Source organism: Aquila chrysaetos, chromosome 5, assembly GCF_900496995.4.
Source record: "Aquila chrysaetos chrysaetos chromosome 5, bAquChr1.4, whole genome shotgun sequence".
Classification (NCBI taxonomy): Eukaryota; Metazoa; Chordata; class Aves; order Accipitriformes; family Accipitridae; genus Aquila; species Aquila chrysaetos.
Window position 1 is genome coordinate 48,992,404 of NC_044008.1, and position 17,856 is coordinate 49,010,259.

The 17,856-nt window shown below is 41.2% G+C and overlaps 1 protein-coding gene across 1 annotated transcript in view; it reads left to right on the forward strand.

Annotated features, from left to right (window-relative positions):
- The first annotated feature begins 1,974 nt into the window (after positions 1 to 1,974).
- SEMA6D (semaphorin 6D) overlaps positions 1,975 to 17,856 on the forward strand; it is a 231,900-nt gene continuing 216,018 nt past the window's right edge. Inside the window, exon 1 of the mRNA XM_030014926.2 lies at positions 1,975 to 1,997. The gene's annotated coding sequence lies outside the window, so the exon portion shown is untranslated. The remainder of the gene's footprint in view (positions 1,998 to 17,856) is intronic.

The following is a 17,856-nucleotide window of genomic DNA, read 5'->3' on the forward strand; positions in this document are numbered from 1 at the left end:
ACCCACGTCAGGCATGGTCCTTCTAGCCGGGTCTGGTTCATGATAGCAATGAGAAAGAAATCAAATGCAATCGCAAAATGGTGGCCAACAGTGAGTCCATTCCCCAAACCAAAGACAGAACAGGCAGCCTTAGCGCTTCGGCTCATTTGGAAGAGTAGCAAGAAGCGGGATTTGGAAACTTGCAAGACGCCACCAAGAAAAATGAAAGCAGCAACAATACTGAGGCAAATCCCCCACCACAAGAAATAACGTAGTGACAGACTGAACCAGCAGGCATGTTTTTACAGGAGAGAGTGCCCAAGCAGAGTGAAAAGGGCTGTGGAAAAAGACTGTCCCTCAGGTGGGCTCTGGGCTGGCAGGCAGAGCTCAGCAGAACGGCGAATGACAAAAGTGGCAGCACTGGATCTGCACGGGCCACTGACGGAAGAGGAAGAAGAGAAGATTTTGGAGGAGATATCGAAGTCAGCCCCCACTGCTTATGGCTTGAAGCCAAGCTGCTGTTGCAGAATCTGAGAAACAGGACTGTCACTAGAGGACTCCCAGCAGAAAAAAAAAAAAAAAAAGTATATATTAGCATCCTCATCCCCTGCACAAGTATCACTTTCCTCTCTAGCAATCCCCTTCCTTATTTGTAGAGGAACCTGTATCTGGAGAAGGGTGTGATGATTTCCTTAATAGATTATGCTTGAAGATAAGATGCAAAATAATTTCTCTTCTATATGCTTTAACTTCCGTTTATTTCCAAAGGGAATATCGAGATTCTGAACTCAGGTTAGAACCACCCAAATCATCAATTTAGTGGCTTTTTTGTTTGTTTTTTTCTTCAGTGAAAATGACAGTAAAACAAAGACATTCGGACTAGACATTATGTTGCAACTCCCCAAATATGAGATTTTAATAAACAACAGCAGCAAAACAGAAGCTGCAAAAAATGAGCTTAAATTTACACTTAAGTTTCAAATTGAAAGCCAACTATCTCTGATGTTGGCTGAGAAAGAGAGTATTCTGCAAGGTCATCATTGCAAAATGTGCGACGACACAAACCAGAAGATTTCTGTTTCACGCCAAAGTCAAAACCTAGGGCTTTTGCCGATGAACTTGGACCCCACCGGGAGTGAACCTGAGTTGTCTGCTCTAACTCTATTGCAGGTGCTAAAGATGAGCAGCGGCACTTTCAAGCGGCGGTTCCTCGAGGGCCTGGACAGGACCTGCCCGCTCCTCGGGAGCCAGGTGAGCCGAGGGAAGCAACCCGTGGGCACGCGTAACGGGAAAGTTCGCCAGGATGCGGAGCGGGAAAAGTAAAAGGATTTACTTTTCAGAGGAAAATCTCTGTTTGATACCCTTCCCCGCAGCTAAGCCAAATGACTTCTTTATTGATCGCTGAAGAGCATTTGCAGCGTCGGCTGGAGCCGGGGCGGGAGGCGGCTCGGGCGGCTGCCGGGTTCCCCGAGATGCGGCCGCGCAGCCCGTCAGGGAGCCCCGTTACGGCCGCCGCCCCCCGGCCTCGGGCGGGTAACCACCGGAGGAGCGGGACTGGGTTACAGCCGGGGGCGGGGGGGTACTGCAAGGGACAAAGGCGGGGGGAGAGGCCCGCGGGGAGGAAGGAGGACGCGGAGAGGGGGCACGGAGGAGAGCGGGGACGGGAAAGCGAAAATAAAGAGGCCGAAAAACGCCGAGCGGTGAGCGGGGCGGGGGGGGCGGCCGGGCCCCGGGCGCTCGGGGGCAGGATCGCGGGCGGGGCGGGTGGGGGCCCCGAGGCGGGACGGGGAGGGCGGGCAGGTGCGCGGGGGCGGGCGGGGCCGCCCGGCGGACAATGGGGCGCGCGGGGAGGGGGCGGGCGCAGGTGCCGGGCGGGGCGGGGCGGCGGGGCGGGGCGGGGGTGTGAAGTGCGGCCGCACGGGGCGGGCCGCCAGCCGGCCAGCCGCGCCGCGGAGTTTGCTGCGCCGCCAGCCGCGCCCGGAGCCGCGCTCTCCCCCGCCGGCCTGCCGCAGCCCCGAGTAAGTGAGTCGGTCGGTCCGTCCGTCCTCCCTTCCTCCTCCTCCTCCTCCCCCTCCCGGCGCCGCGGAATTGGCTGCGGCCGCCCCCTCCCCGCGGTGCCGTCGCCCGGCGCGGAGCCGGGATGCCGAGCGCTGCGCGGAGCTGCGCGGGGCGGGTCTCGCCTCCCGCCCATTGTTTGCGGCGCCCCGAGGCTGGCGGGGGGGGGGCGCTGGGAGCGAGGTGGGGCCGAGCTGGGCCGGGGCCGAGGTGGGGCGGCCGCGAGCGTCTTCACGGGTGTTTCCGTGGGTGTTTTCGCCAGCCCCGAGCTGAAGGGCTGCCGCGGGTCCGGCCGGCGCCCGCCGCCGCTGGTACGTGTCTCTCCGCCGGGCACTTGGGGCGGTTTGGAGCTCGGGGCTGCCGGTGCCGTTAATTCTTCTCAGCTGTTTCTACTTTCCAATTATTCTCTCAGCTGGAGGCTCTGCCCTTCCTACTCGGTGGACTGAGGAAATATTTATTTATTTTAAACGATGTTACCCCGTCTCGGTTGTCTCGGAGCGTAAGCGGGTGCGATGTTAAAGGTCTCTCTCTCCGCAGCATTCATGAATCCCCTTTGCCATCATAAGGCATGTGCATCTAGAGCAGAGTAAATCGGTGAGGTATATGAGGCAAACGTGTACTGTCTGCCAGTGTCTCACTGAACACAGGCACCTGCGAGCACCCTCTCCTCTTGCAAGTCCGTGTCCTGATCACTTTGTTCACTGCGCCCACAAGGGAGTATTTCTTTAGCTGTGCAAGGTAGCGACGGTTCAAAATATCTCGTGTAAGAACTGGTACAACTCTTGACTCTAAAATGTTCTTGTGCATCAAGTGATGCTGGGTGTTAATCTCGGTGGACCCAACGTACCTGACCGCCTTGAATGCTTTTTGTTTGATGGTCCTTGATGGACTTACTAAGTGCATTAGTCTGCCGAGGCTTAGAGTTTTCTAGCCCCTGGGAGCAGCACATTCTGCGAACACCTCTGTCTAATGTGGAGTTTGATTTCAAAGGGAAAATCCGTGGTACAGAACTGGTGTTGTGATTATGGAAAGTGATGTATAATTTCTTTGAAGAAAGAAGAAATCTTGAAGTGATTTATAAAATGGAATATAAGGTTGTTTGCATTTTCAGCCATTTAATCCCTCTCTGCTGTGGTAGCAATTTGTTTTCATTTTCCATTTTTATTGCCCTTTCCCTAATGATTTTCTATTGATTGAATTCCTTTTCTTTCCTATCACTGTGGATGTTGGTCCCTAATCCAATTCTTAACAGCATTTGTAACTACAGTTCAGTTTATGCCCTCGTCTTGAGGAAAAGAAAAAAAAAATCACATAGGCAGTGCCCTTGCTCATTTCACAACTTTGAATTTACAGGATTCACACAATATTGATCCCATTATTGTTTGTTTGTGTTCTCTATCAAATGTTAATATAACTTGGCCCATTTCAGGCAGGTCTTGATTGAGAAGGTGAAATAAAAATGCGTTGGCTGCCTTTAATGATCATTTTAGCTACTCCCATTGTGTGTTCTCCAGTTACAACATGGTGTGAGTTGTAAGTCTGTATATATCTTTTCCCTGCCCCCCCCCCCAATATTTTTCCTTTTCACAAAAATATTTTGTAGTCAGCAAGCCCATTTTTCACATAACTCAGATTTGGTTAAATATGGTGCTAAAATACATAGGATTGCTATGACTTTTTTCCTTCCCTGAGGAAAAGAAGAAAGGAGTTAAGATGTGTATAAGGAAAGGTTTAATAGACAGTGGAGAAGCAGAGATTTCTTTCTTTTGGAAAAGAACCCTTACCAATGTTTATTGAATTTGCTCGTCTGCATGAAGAAAAGAACTGTTGTTTTGTTATCTAGCAGCTGTAGGAAGATTGACAGCTACAAATTGCAAATCTGTGAAGGATCTGTCCATGACACAATTTTTAGTTCATTTAGATAGTTATCCTACACATCTTGTCATTTGCAAAATTATATAAACAAGATCAGTAAGTTTGTGGAGATGATATAAATGCAGTGAATATACTGTAAAGATTTTGAAGCTCTTTGGGATAATTAGCAGAGCATGGTCTTGCCTGAAATATGACATTAATACAGTTAATTTAAATTTAAATATGAACACACCATTGTAAACATTATACTATAAAAAAGAAATACATATTTTGAAACATGCTAGCTCTGTCAGAAGAACGTTAAGTGTAATAGTCTTTTTGTTAAGATAAAGAGAACATCATTGATGTTGTGGCGTGCTTTGCATTTTTAAACAGAATCTAATGAATTACAAACATTCATTACGCTACAGGCAATTGCTGAAACTTCTCAGGACCCCAAAATAGAGAGTTATTTGTATACTGATACTTGCATGTTTTCTGGTTATGGTTTCACTGTAAAAACAGAAATAAATAAAAAAGCTATTGTTCTGAAATTAATTCTCTGCTAGGTCCAAATCTTTTGTTGGTCTACTTCTATCTTGTAAATTTATGTTTAAATACCTCAGTGTGTTCAGGTTATGGAACCTTCTGTTAGGAAGTGTGGGAAAGCTATGGGAGGAAGCTGGGAGCAGTCTTTGTTGGATCTTGGAAGAGTTAAGGACATACAATCTGCTATGGAAAGTCAGGCTTACCAACTGTCTGAGAGAAGGTAGCTGAAATTTTCAAAGGTCAAAACGAGCAATGTGTTAATTTTAAAGGATATCTTGTATAAATATTGCTTATCTTAACATGTCAAGATGCAAAAAAATAAATATTTCTTGGTCTGTGGTTTTATCTAAAGTTTACTTTAACAATTCACTCTTTCTTAAATATGATATTTGTAGCACAGTTCTTCTAATCCTATTCCATTCTCTGTGGATTCGAGAACGAACCAGTGGAAGTGGGCTGTATTTATAGGCCCAAGCCATCTTACAATTTTTGAATGCCTCAGTTCATGACTGTTGTTGGCACTAAACGTTGTGGACTGTCACTTTCCAAAAATGGATTTCTTTGAAACATGTGGGTCTTTGGAGTTCAGTTTCATTTTACCTCCTCTTTGGTTCCCATTTTACCTCCTCTTTGGTTCCCATGTGTGCATGGCAGAAGTGGTGGTCACGGTCAGCAGACAGATGACATGGAGCTCATCACTGCTGTCTGCGTTGACCACCAGCACCGTATTGGGTCAGTACAGATAAAACTAGGTGGTTCCTTTGGGGATGTGGATGGAGTAGGAGGCTGACATCCTCTGCTGTTCACCAAGGATAGCTACTGAGAATTTATTACTGAACTCTGCTGCTATTTACAACTGTTTTGAATTTATTTTTAAATACTGTCTCTTAATCCTTTATCTTGAGAATCAATTCCTGCTGTGGCACTATATTTTTAAATTAACTCAAACCTGAGTGGATTCAAAATGGAGGAGACCCTTTTATAAATGACAATGTTAATGACAGATGACAAAATACGGGTACTGGAGAATACATACCAGTTTATCTGTTGGTTTGTGGTACTTTCCATGCCATACTACAGCTACATTGATTATCCCTAATACTTCAGGTGATTCTTCTGGAATGAATTGCAGTGGAACTGAAGTGGGAATTGCAACAGAGTGTACATCGGCAGGAACTCCAGGTCATAAAACAAGTCCTAGGTTTGATCTGAAGTAATCAAGTATTGTTGATCCTCCAAGGAAGTGCTTAATGCTCATCTCTTTTCCAGGCGAGAAAGCAGTCAGTAAGGATGTCTGTTACATAGGGAGTGAAGCTTTGGAAAAGTCTGTGTCTCAAATTATGGTGATGTTGTGGATGATTTAATTGCGAAGTAGTGTAAATGGTGTATAGAAAACCAGACAAATACTCAAAATGTAATTATAAATTAAAATAAGAGAAGAGAAAAGAACGATGCAGTATTTCTGAAGGCTGATACCTGGCAGTGTTTCTGGGCTAGAAACAAATGTTATTCTATGAAAGAACTAGGGAGTTCTTTTTTTTCTGATGGTATAAAACACCTATTTCTTCCCTTGTAAGCTGAAGATCACTTGACTTTATCATACAATTCAGACATTGGAGACAAGCTTTCTTTGTCGAGGAAGAGTCTTTGTATTTCTCAGTGTGTTCTGCTCCTGTGGCAGGCCTGCGAATGCAGTAAGTGCTTACGATGCTATTAGCCAAGGGACTGCTCCTTTAGCTCAAGTAGGAAAGATCTCCACCTGGAAGAGAGGCTTTTGAGTCCTTTCTTCCAGAGTAGGAGTTCCTATCAGTTTTGCAGTAGTATTTTTAAGCAGCTTCAATTACATATTCTTAACTTTGTTTCACTAATGGGAGCTCACCTTTCAGTCTCTCTGACCTTTTTCAGTGAGGTTAGCTTCCACTGAATCCACCCTGCCTGTTCTGTTAGGTTGTAATTCCCTTTATAAAGTCAACTTTTGCCTTTCTTTATTCTGCCACTTCTGGTTTTGATCATCTTCTCTCAGTTCTCAGAAATATTTCATATTCATTAATCCTTACCTTTCCCACTGATATACCACTGCTGTCTCCCCTAGTCTATCCAAAGAAACCAATTCCTTCTACTCAAACTGTTTGGTTTGCTCACTAGCTCTGAGATCTCTTTACACCTACAACTTTTTCTCCCACTTCAAAGCTAGTCATGACAATGTGATAGCACACATTTTCTTTCTCCAGCTGTAGCATGTGTCTGTAACTAGTATTATGTTTCTGAACTTGAATTTTCATGCTACTAACACTGCACATGAAGTTGTCCCTGTGAAGAGTTCATCCTGACAAGTAGTATTAATATGGAAATTGGTGATCCATCCATGTTCTTGAAGGCCAGCCGAATTGATGCTTAAGGACTTGCATTCTGTGTGTGTGAGAGCAGAACCATTGTGCAGATCATCTAAGAGATGTACGGGATCCTAATTTTCTTTGTTAAAATGTTAACTGGCAAACTGCTGATAGATTCTGTTTGCCTCTAGAACAAAAGGAAGCAGTCTTCTGGAGTTAACAGCCTGGGCCCATTTTCCTTGCTAGCCTTCCAAGGCTCAGAATTCTCTCTTGAGATCTATTCCCTTCTACATATCTTAGTTTTTGTCTACAAGAGGTATTAGAAGGCTCTTTGTCAGAGCCTGAAGTACAGAATTCTGCTTTATTGCAGCTGCTCTAGAAAGGAGTAGTCTAGCCCTGCATTTTCTTCATGGCTGGTAGTTTCTTGCTAGCTCATGATGGGAAATATTATTGTAATTCCAATACTAGCCAAATTTACAAGATCTACTTTAAAAATGCTTTAACCTCATTTATTTGTTGGTGTGGGGTAAGGAAGAGAGCAAGTTCTTCACATGCAATGAAAATGTCCAGTACGAAGTCAGACGTAGCCAACCTGAAAATGTCAGATCATAAAGTTCAGCATTTTTGAATTGGGGTTGAGGTGAGGGAGACCTACTTATACTTTGCCATTTCAAGCAAGTATTGCTTTTTTCACTTTCCCATAATTCAAAAAAACAGGTGAATGAACCTGTCTAAGGCTGTAAAATTAAAAAGAAAAATCACCTTCGGAAGGGAGGGAAACCAACCATTTCACAAAGCAAAAGATCACGATGGGACATTTCAGCTATAAACAAGAAATTACACAAACATTATTAGCATGAGAATGTGGGTTTATAGTGCAAAGTCTAATGAAGTGCTAAGTCCCTTTTTGTTTCATACAAAACATAAAAAGTGAAAAATCTAGGATATGAACAGCAGTCACAGAGTCAAGTATCCAAAATTTTTCAAAACTAGAACGTGTGTTTTCTAGACGGTCTCCAATTAGATCTCTCAATTACATGACATTTTTTTCCAAAAATTTTTTTGTGAAGTGCCCCGATCAAGAGATCTTTGAGTTATCCAATATCCATCCTGTTCTGTGTGTCACCCCCCTCCATTTACTGATTATTGTGACCCTGCTATGAGATCAGATGTTTTAATAGTCAAATCTATTTTCTTACAGTACTTCACAGCTTTTTAATGAATTTTTGAGTAGCAGTACCACCCGGGCTCTGATTGAAACCCTGTAGCCGGTACAAGTATTAAAGCTTTTGCAGGTTGGATTCTAGGCTGTCGTGCTGGTCACTGAAGAAACGAGGCACATGCAATTATTGGTCGTATCTGTTGGATCAAGCTTGGATCAAGGGCCATTCTTTGCATTTCTGTTGTAGAGACAGGATTAGAATCAGTTCTCTAGAGCAACTTCCCAACTGCATTTATCAGTCAAATTTTCCTTCAGTCTTGTGTCTCATTCACTGCAAACCTCTCAGCTTTTACTACAAAAAAAGGTTGGGGATTGCCTATAATTCCCCCCCCCCCTCCGGTGAGTTGATGTGTAAGTCTTCATTACGTTTAGACAAGAGTAAGCAGGCTGAAACTATGAGCAGGCTTGTTACTCCCTGCTCGTGAATGCATAACACTATAATTTTATTTTTTTTTTTAATATTGCTTCTATGTTGCTTTGTGTTAGTACCTTCCTATGCTGTTAAAAGAGGTAAAGATGTTGTGTCTGCTTCCTTAGTCTGTGAGCAACCTTTGAACCTTTGGATCACCAGGCAGGTTTGTGCCACCTGAACTAATGAAGTGTTAAGGAAAATAGCTGGTTCTGCTTGAACTATGTTAGTGGAGAACATGGTATGTACTTTGCCAGACCTACCATTATTCTATTATTTTCCCCAGCAATCTTGGATCCCATTCAGATCTGGAAAAGGATTCCAATTCATTCATCTAAAGTCACATCCTGATGACTGGACATCTCTTTTTTCCACAGCCACATGTTCTTTGCTGTAGTACCCCACATAAATTGGACCTGGTTTCTCGTTCCAGAATGTTCCACTGCTCACCTTCATCATCCCAGTTTTGTTTTCCATTCCCAGCCGCCTTCTCCAGACATCTTGCCCAGTCACTGATTTCTTTTAATGGCCCCTTTCCTCCCCCCTCCTATACAGGTTCACTGATCTCAGTATTTCTTTATTGCTCTCATTTTCACTTCCCACACAATCTCACTTGTCTGCTCTATAGTCTCCTTACTGCTATTCTATTCTGGTAGTGAGTCAACTCTTGTTCCCATTTGAAAACTAACAAAACCCTGCTCTTTCTCCAAATTGTTTGTGGCTGTGAGGAGAGAAGCATTACCTGCTCGTTGCCTAGGTAGCCAAAGCTGTGCTGGTTCCACCAAACTGGGGGAAAAAAAAAATCTGGGGAGACTTTTGCCATGTCCCTGAACATTTAAGATAAAATATGTTGAACACATGCTGAATTTTCAGAGAACACAGCTGTTAAACTCTAAACCCCTACAGAGAATTTCACACACTTACAAAGTAGACAAGCTTTTCTTCTTCCATGTGAAGAATTCATCTCTGTCATTAGGACACGTTAGAAGTGTTATTGTTTTGATCAAATGTCAAGTCTTCCCACCAATGCAGGAAAGCCTTCAGATTTTCTCAGGAAAACATGGCTTGTCCATGTTAAAGCATTCCCATTTTCTCTTACCAAACTGTGAAATTTTGATGAGGCATTTATTGAAAAAGCATAAGAAAAAGGTTTTTTCTTTCCCCTGTGTAAAATGTCAGCATAATGACACTTGTGCAGAACTATACCTAGCTGTACTTATTACAGCATCCTCTAATAGGAAATGTCGGGCGGCCCTGGGTAGGCACACAGCTCCCATCCTACCGTTGACACATCCTGGGTAGTCTGGAATATTTTTCTGTGTGCAGAACCCCAGGCCTGCTAGGATGTGTCTGCGCTTGCACTGTGCAGCACTGCGTTGATAGGAAAGCCAGTTAAGTAAGAAAAACGGTGTGAACTAACACAAGCAGAGTGCTCTACTACTCGGTCTTCTGCATACGGAGTAGCTCAAGAATTCCCACAAAATACTTCTGTACACAGTATACCTGTGAGTGTCTTGGAGGATGAAGCTGGACACTGAAAAGCAATTATGTCTGTGGGTATGCAGCTAGCATATCTATAAGTGTATGGGTGAGAGGGAGAAAATATGTGGTAATGTTGGCATTAGATTTCAGTAGCAGTCGAACTTAAGATGACTGCATTACAATTGGAAGAGATATATATGTTGATGGATAGATGCAGAGAATGAAAGAGATTGCTATGTATTTAGGTATTTATCTTCTTGAAAATAAGATGGAGTGAAGATAAAATGCAGCTAACTCTTAAAGCACTGCAATCTGAGAAGTAACACTGTTCTGTAACCATTTTACCCTGTAGAAATATTCACATACGTGGTTCAGCTCATTATCTGTGAGTATGGAGTTTCTGAAGACGGCAATTAATTGTCAAATGGGGATTTACCTTGTTAGGCTTTCAATTGTTTAAAAAAAAAAAAAGTTTTACAATTTGATATTGTATGTGTTGAGAGGAAATACATAATTTTCACGGGGCTTTTTGCTTTGTTTAAACTGCAAAGGTAGAACTTTTCTTACTTGCGTATTATTTCAGTGTGCTGTGAGCATCTAACATACGTACTCGTTGAGAAATTGTTGAAAATGCTGTTACCACTTTGCTTTCTGGCAGACAGTCTATAATCCAGTTTGTCAAATGAATTTTCTTGATTGCCTTGCAGCATATGCAAAGTACTTTAAAATGTCATAATTACCTCTCTGAAGAGTTGGGGGGGGGGAGACAAAGACACAAAAGAAAACAGGCAAAAATTCAGCTTTCTATTCTTATGTGAGTATGAAGGAAATAGTACTCTATAAAGGCAGCACAAAAGACATGACAGAAATGTTATAATGAGAGCAATCAAGTCCTTCAAAATGCTGGATACTGGTTGTACCATTGGGGTGGGGGAACAGATTGCTGTGTAAAACATTGAATGTGTATTTGGTTTTAGTCAGCAAGCTAAACTTAAACTAACAAATGCACTTGCTGTCTGACTTTCACTTGAATATAAATATTTGAGTTGTCAGTGCTGCAGGACTTTTAAATGTGGAGTGCTTGCTGAAGTCGATGGCTGTCCCTCTGCCGCTAAGTCCGCTGTTCAAAATTGCTATAAAGATCAAAAATTATTTATTTCACTTCTACTACTGTGTTATTTAATGTATTTTAGAATGCATGTAAACAATTGTCATCTTTGGCTTTCTACAGAATTTACAGCTTACACTGACTTTGTTACCTACCCCAAAGCAGGGAGAAATGTTTTTCCTATGTATTATTATGTTTGGGTTATAGGTTGTCTTTAGCTATTGTTTCTTCAATGCTAATTTATATTCTTCTTACCAAAATCATGCTTACAATATTTGTCAGGAATCTGTGGAGGGCAAAGATATAAACTCTTAGCAAACAGACAGGGTTTCACAGAGAAGTGAGAAAACACTTTTCAGGATTCATGGTATGAATTAAGCTGCTAGTTGATTAGCTTTTGCAGCTATTTTTCCAACCACTCAAGAAAGGCCAATGTGTGGTCCAATAAATCTGGAGATCTTAGAGGCTGATATTCCTGTATCTTAGCCTCTCAATTTCTAAAATGTCAGTACTGCTTATAAATCAGAAGATTCTGCTTGGTGTTCTGGGCAGTGTGCCTTTGAAGCCAGGCTGGAGGGAGCACCATGATTGTTGCCTTTTGGCTGAAACCCCTGAGAATTGTCTGGAGGAAAAATTCTGTTGTGTGGGAAAAGACCTTCTCGGTCTGTTGCCAGGAGGTGTCACTACAGCTCAGGAGTAACTATTTTGTCCCTTGAGACAGACTAATAGTTTCAAGGTCTCATGTAAGTGCTGGTGTCATCAGGTGCAATAATGTTCTGCCCTTTATCATATGTCTGAAGAAGGAACCCTGAAATTGTGCAGTCTACTAATTAACATATAGACAAGTAAAGAGATGATGCTAGTGTGTGCTAAATGTGTTGTCCCTCAAAAATATCCTTACTACATTGATGCTGAAATATGCATGCAATGTGATATGTGTACATCCTTTCTTTGTTGCTTACACAGAGCTATCTGATGCAGTCGTTTGTACTGCCTAGGTCCTGTTCGTCTCTCAGGGTTGTAGTAGAATCTCAGCAATCACTGATCAAACGTATTATACTAGAATTAGCATGGCAAGATATCTGTTGAAAACCACGAGGGTGAAAGTGTCAGTCTGAAGGAGATGGAGCCATAAGTTGGTTTGAGAATCATATCCTTAAATGCTACTGATACTGCTCTTTCAAAACAATTTAAATCATTTATTGTAATGCATGAGAAGCTTTTTATTCTCAATCAGTTCTGCACAGCATATTATATGTATTTTATACAGCCTGCTAATGAGCTGAAGACTTGTTAATTATATGTGTGTGGAATGGCATAGCTGCTGAATTATGCACATTATTTTTCTTTACAATGAAGCCTTCCTCTTAACTGTATCTATCCTGGTTGAAAATGTACACCTCTGGTTACTATTACTAACTCATCTACTGTCACTTCATTATCATCAATCTTAGGGTTTTGGTGGTGTGAAGAGTCAGTCTGAAAGCTGGAAGAGTTGGCTAGGCAATAAAATAATACTGTTTAAAAGCAGCTTTCTGTGTCGCATGAAATACCTGTTGGGAGCTTTATATCCACTGAAATAAAAGAAAAAAGTTTAATAAAGGAGTGTAAAATCTGTAATGGTTCACTTCATTTTCTTTCTTTGGCTGTGTGGTTTGTAATCATTACAGTTTTCCTATTTAATATTGTGCTCTTGATGTGGAAAAACAAATAAACAACAACCAAAACTGAAGCTATATGTGTTATTTACAGTAAAATATTCTATTATACCAGATCAGTGTTGTGAGAATTGGAACTTAAGCAGAGATAGGTGCACTATTTCCTTACAAAGATTATAGAATGTAATGGTAAAGCTGATCAGCTGTTTCTTACCTTGGATAATTCCAGAAAGCTACAAAAATTTGCAATACTGGTGATACCAGTTACTTACTAAACAGCATGTTTTTATGTAAACTTAGTGTCTAGTATAGAATTTAAATCATTACATGGAAATAAGATTTTTTCGAAATCCCTGTGTCTATCAATTATTCATGTTAATGAATACTGATATCTAGCTCAGTATCTGTTGAATGGGGATGATGTTTAATTTGCATGTGTTGGGGTCATTCTCATAGACCTAGGGGAAACATGGATGATGAAAGCCAACTGGTATACCTTTGCTTTTATCGAGAGCTCTAACCTCCATTCATATTTACTCTGTGAGGTTGCTGTTGAAGTCTGGCCAAGTAGTGCTCTTCAGCGTATCTGTGTGATCAGAACAGTATGAGTGTATCTTTTAAGCCTCAATTGGTGAAAGATCTGCAAAAAAAGTGAAAACCTGTATGGAAAACTTGCAAAATTGTCAGTTGGACATTAGGCATCTCTGTCACTTCTTAATCTCCCCATGGTGCTTTCAAGATTCATTCTGACATTTAAAGTGGTGGTCTTGATTTAGGAGCCTTAAGTGGCTGGAGATCAGCTTATGTTAGCAGTTTTCTCAAGTCAGTACCACACTACCAGTGTTGGAAGCTTCGGATGTTCTGGGACTTGCTGCTTGAGTATGTGTCCCTTAAAGAGCACTTTGATTTACTGTGCTCTGTCCTCTTCCCAAGTTGTGGGCTATGAGGTCTGCCCCAGGCTGATGAAATACTCCTGCATTTGTGCAGGTGCTGTTGGAAAGCAGAGGTAGTTTAAACCAGGATTTCTATCACGTTGAAAATTATGAACTTAAACAATGTCATGATTGCAGCAAGACTGGCAGGCTGAAAGTCTGAACTGCTTTTCAGTGGCAAACATTGATGCTTTCAAAAAAAAAAAAACAACCAACCAAACGAACAAACAAAAAAACCCCAACAACAAACACCCAAGCAAACAACAAAAAAACAAACACAAAAAACCCACCCCCAACAAAAAAACTCTCAGTTTTCAGTCTAGAAAAAGTTGGGCTTTTTTTTCCCTGAAGATCATAGTGTTGTAAAAGTGAAAGATTTGTGGAAATTGGTAGTGAAAAGTAATTTTGCTGAAGATTTCTAAAACTTTGTGGGGGAAGGAGAAGGTAAGATAAGCAAAGCTTTAATAGTAATATTATACATGTAATAAAAGGAACCACAGCTTTATGTGGTATGTTGTGGTTTTGAGGTTTTCAGTTAGGTGAGGGAGTTGTATATGGCTAAAATTAAGCAAAAGAAAGTCATTGGACTGTCTTGATCACAGGCCCTGGCTACATAAATCATTATTACCTCCAGCAAACAAAGTGTTTGTAATACTGTCACTTGAAAACCCGATCAGAAATTGTGTGTGTTCACACTCAGAGCTGCATTAGTGAACTTCAGACTGAGGGTTTTCTCTAGTTCTTGAGTATTTTTTGTGATTCATAAGCAACTAAAAAAAACCAAACCAAAACACAAAAAAACCTGCATTGTGTCACAGTATATGTGCATCTTGGACACGTACTCACGGGGAGAGGAACAGGTCCAAAGGAAAAAAAAAAATCCTAGATTAGCTTGAAGGCTTCTTCAGTCTTTGTTGTTGTTTATGCAGAGAGCGTTCAAGAGATTTCATTTGTTGCACTAACATCAGGTTGTTTCAAATAAGCCATGAAATGACTATTAGACAGATTATCAGCCTTAAAAGATTATGTGCATCTTTAATCTTAGGTGCTGCTGCAATATAAACACAATAACAATAATCAGCTTAGTTAAGTTCAAGCAGGTGGTCTAAAGGGAAAAGTGCGTTTTCCCTCCATCTTCAACAGTGGAACGTTGATTATGTAGGCAGAAATTAGGGAAATTGCTTAGAGGCGTTTTGAAGTCTTATGTTCTAGGTAACCAGGGTTGTTTTGTTTTTCTGGGTATTCTTTTAACCAACTGATTTCATGACATGACGAACTTCAATTTTCTTATCTTCTTTGTAAAGGAGAGTGGTGTATCATGGCAAGATGGTGAGTAGATTTCCCTTCCTAGCTAGTTGATGACCTTGCAGTCATTCAAGTTTTGTTAATGAAAACAAATTCTTTTTTTTTTTTTCTATCCCACACACAGTATTGATTTTCTCTTTCTGCCTTTGAAACACAGCACCTTTGCAAGAAAGATGACTCTATGATCATTTCCTTCCATTGCATGGAAAGTGGTGGTAGCAGTGGAGCTGAGCTGGTGGCTCTCAGTGGCTTCTTCATATTCTCCCTTGGGTCGTCTGGCTGCTACAGAGCCAATGGGGTGCTGAGGGTTAATCAGACATGTAACATCTTTGTAATTAAGAGTGAGGGTTAGGTCCAAAATAGCTTTTAACCACTGCACATTTCCCAGTAACTTGAGATTTGCCCTTCCATAATAGACACATTTTGTTTTCCTCAAGTTGTTAAATGTCCCAACTAGTTTGTTTCTTTGAAATAAATTACTTGCTTTACTGGCTGTTTGTAGTAGTAAATGTATATGCCAGGTTCTTAAAGGGATATTGATACTGTAACAAACATTTTTTATACCTGGAAATAACTGTAAAACCAAAAAAGGAAAATGGACCTGTACAATTACTTGTGGGGATTCAGCGACTGAATGAGTTATTTTTAAGTGTTTCATTACAGGGCTTAATTAACTGCTTGCCAAACTTTCCAGATGAATGTCAATTGTTCATAAACAATTTGGAGTACAATTTATTGTACTGTCTTGGAGAAAATTCATGTGACCAAGAAAGCGAGGTAAGCAATCATTTCTGTTGTCATTTAAAACTATTTTCCTTTCTGCGGAATTCTTTTGGGTGTTTTCTATGACTGGTATAAAACCATGATAGCTTTAATTTTGTCAAAAGGTATTGTTATTAACATTTATGGCAAAATTCTATAATATATGGCTACAGAAGTAACATATGAAAGAGGCACAGTTTTAAGACTTGGAAATAAAGCCACAGGAGCTATGGTTAACCAGAGGTTTTCAAAAAGCCTTTTTTGGTTTTGTTTTTTTTTTATTAATGTTTTAAACCTAGCTTAGAAAATTACATGGAAATCCCTTGACTTACAGATCAAAAAAATAAGAGGCATGAGATGCTGTAGTAGTAAACTCTGCTACAGTTGACGAGATCAGTGTTCTGGGGTAGGGAATGGAGGAAGGAAGTGGGAGGAGAAGGAAGCCTAAAAGGCTGTTGCACAATCTCCATTGAAGGTGGTCTTTCCTGCATATGGCTAAAAATTCCATTTTCACCCCATGTGTTCAGAGGAAAGCTTGTGCAATTTGCATTTCTTGAATGCTCACTCTTCCTAATTTACATCCAGACAAGTTGTTTCTACATTATGTGGCTTTGGAACAACGCTTAGAAGACTATTTAAGTCTGAATATTAAACTCCCCACAAAGTTTCAAAGTAGGAACCCAGGAAGAATGACTAGTATGTTATAAAAAGCCCCTTCGTATGCCTGAAGTCTCTCTATATGGCAACAAGATTATTTACTACAATATTATGAGCTAATTGATTGATTTCATCTGGCTGAGATGAAAGTACATTTACGACAGTGCATTTTCACACTTTTTGCCATGACCTTGTTTTTGATTCTTCTTTATGGATTGTTCAGATAGAGGTGTCAACATGGTGTTACATTGCAGAGAGCGCCAATATTTAAGAAATGGGGGGGGGGGAATCTTTATTTTCTTTCCCCATGCTGTGACACAAATAAATTGCAAGTGGACTGAGCAAGAGACTGATTCCACTTGAATTGTGGTTGAAGGAGGGCATTTCATCCTTCTGTCTCATGTAAATCCAATTTGATGTTTTGGAAGTGAGATGCTATTTACCCTCATAAAAATCTGTACTAGTTTTCCTCATTGCAATAGGTTTTGCTTATGATAATGTACAACATACTATGTATTTTGTCACAGATTGATTTGCTGGGAACAGAGTGGAAACATAGATTAGTGAGACAATGTAAAGATTTCACACTTCCGCTGCTTCTGTGGCGTTTGTGTTTGAGATAAATGACAGATGCCAGGACACCAATTCTCGTCCTCCATTTACACTTTCTCTAGGCACCAAGGAAAAGATTCAGAAGCCTAAACATAGACATCTAATGCCATTTTAGATGCTTTGGGTACCTGAGACATCTGTCAGGGCTAGCAGGTGTGACAGACGACTTAATGCCTCCTTTAGCAGCAGTTGAAAGCCATGGTGGGATGCCCTCAGGCATCTAAAATAGCACTAGATGTCTATGTTTAGGTACCTGCATTGCTCCTAAACTCTGTTGTAACATGAAGTAAATCAGGTAAAGATGATTTAAACAATTGTATAGGTATGTTTGTATGTGTTTAAGAAATTACCTGGGGTAATCTGGTAGTGGAAGTTGGTGATAAAAATGAGATTTAAGCTAAATTTCCTTTGTATTAGTTTAAATTGCTTTAAAAATTGCTTGTAGTACGACCTCTATGCAAATTTGCAATTGTATAACAAGTGAGGTGGGGGCTTTGTTTTTTAAATGATCAGTTACAAAGCTCTAGATAATCACTTATATTAAACTTGGTGTGTATTGAACTACTGAAGTTGCTGCTTGTAAGCTAACTAGTGTCCAGATGATATCACTAGATGCAGGGAGATTTCCAGCAGCTTGAATAGAAAGTGACTCTTTCATCTAACTGGTGCCATTGTGGAGATAAGACCGTAGTTTGTCCCCCACAACATTGCGATGAGGCAGAGCCTTTGACCAGGGGTGCGCGTGGCAGTGAAGCCGTACGACCAGCGGTGGTCTTGCTTTGCTGTTAGAGTGCCTTCACGCACCCAGGCTGGTACCTGTACGCTGCTGTCGTCCTTCAGCTTTTATCGCAGACAAAAATGCAGGGATTGGGAGAACTGCGGTTCAAGTTCTTTCCTGCAGCAGATGAGAAATAAGGAACCTGTCTGCCACCCCAAAGA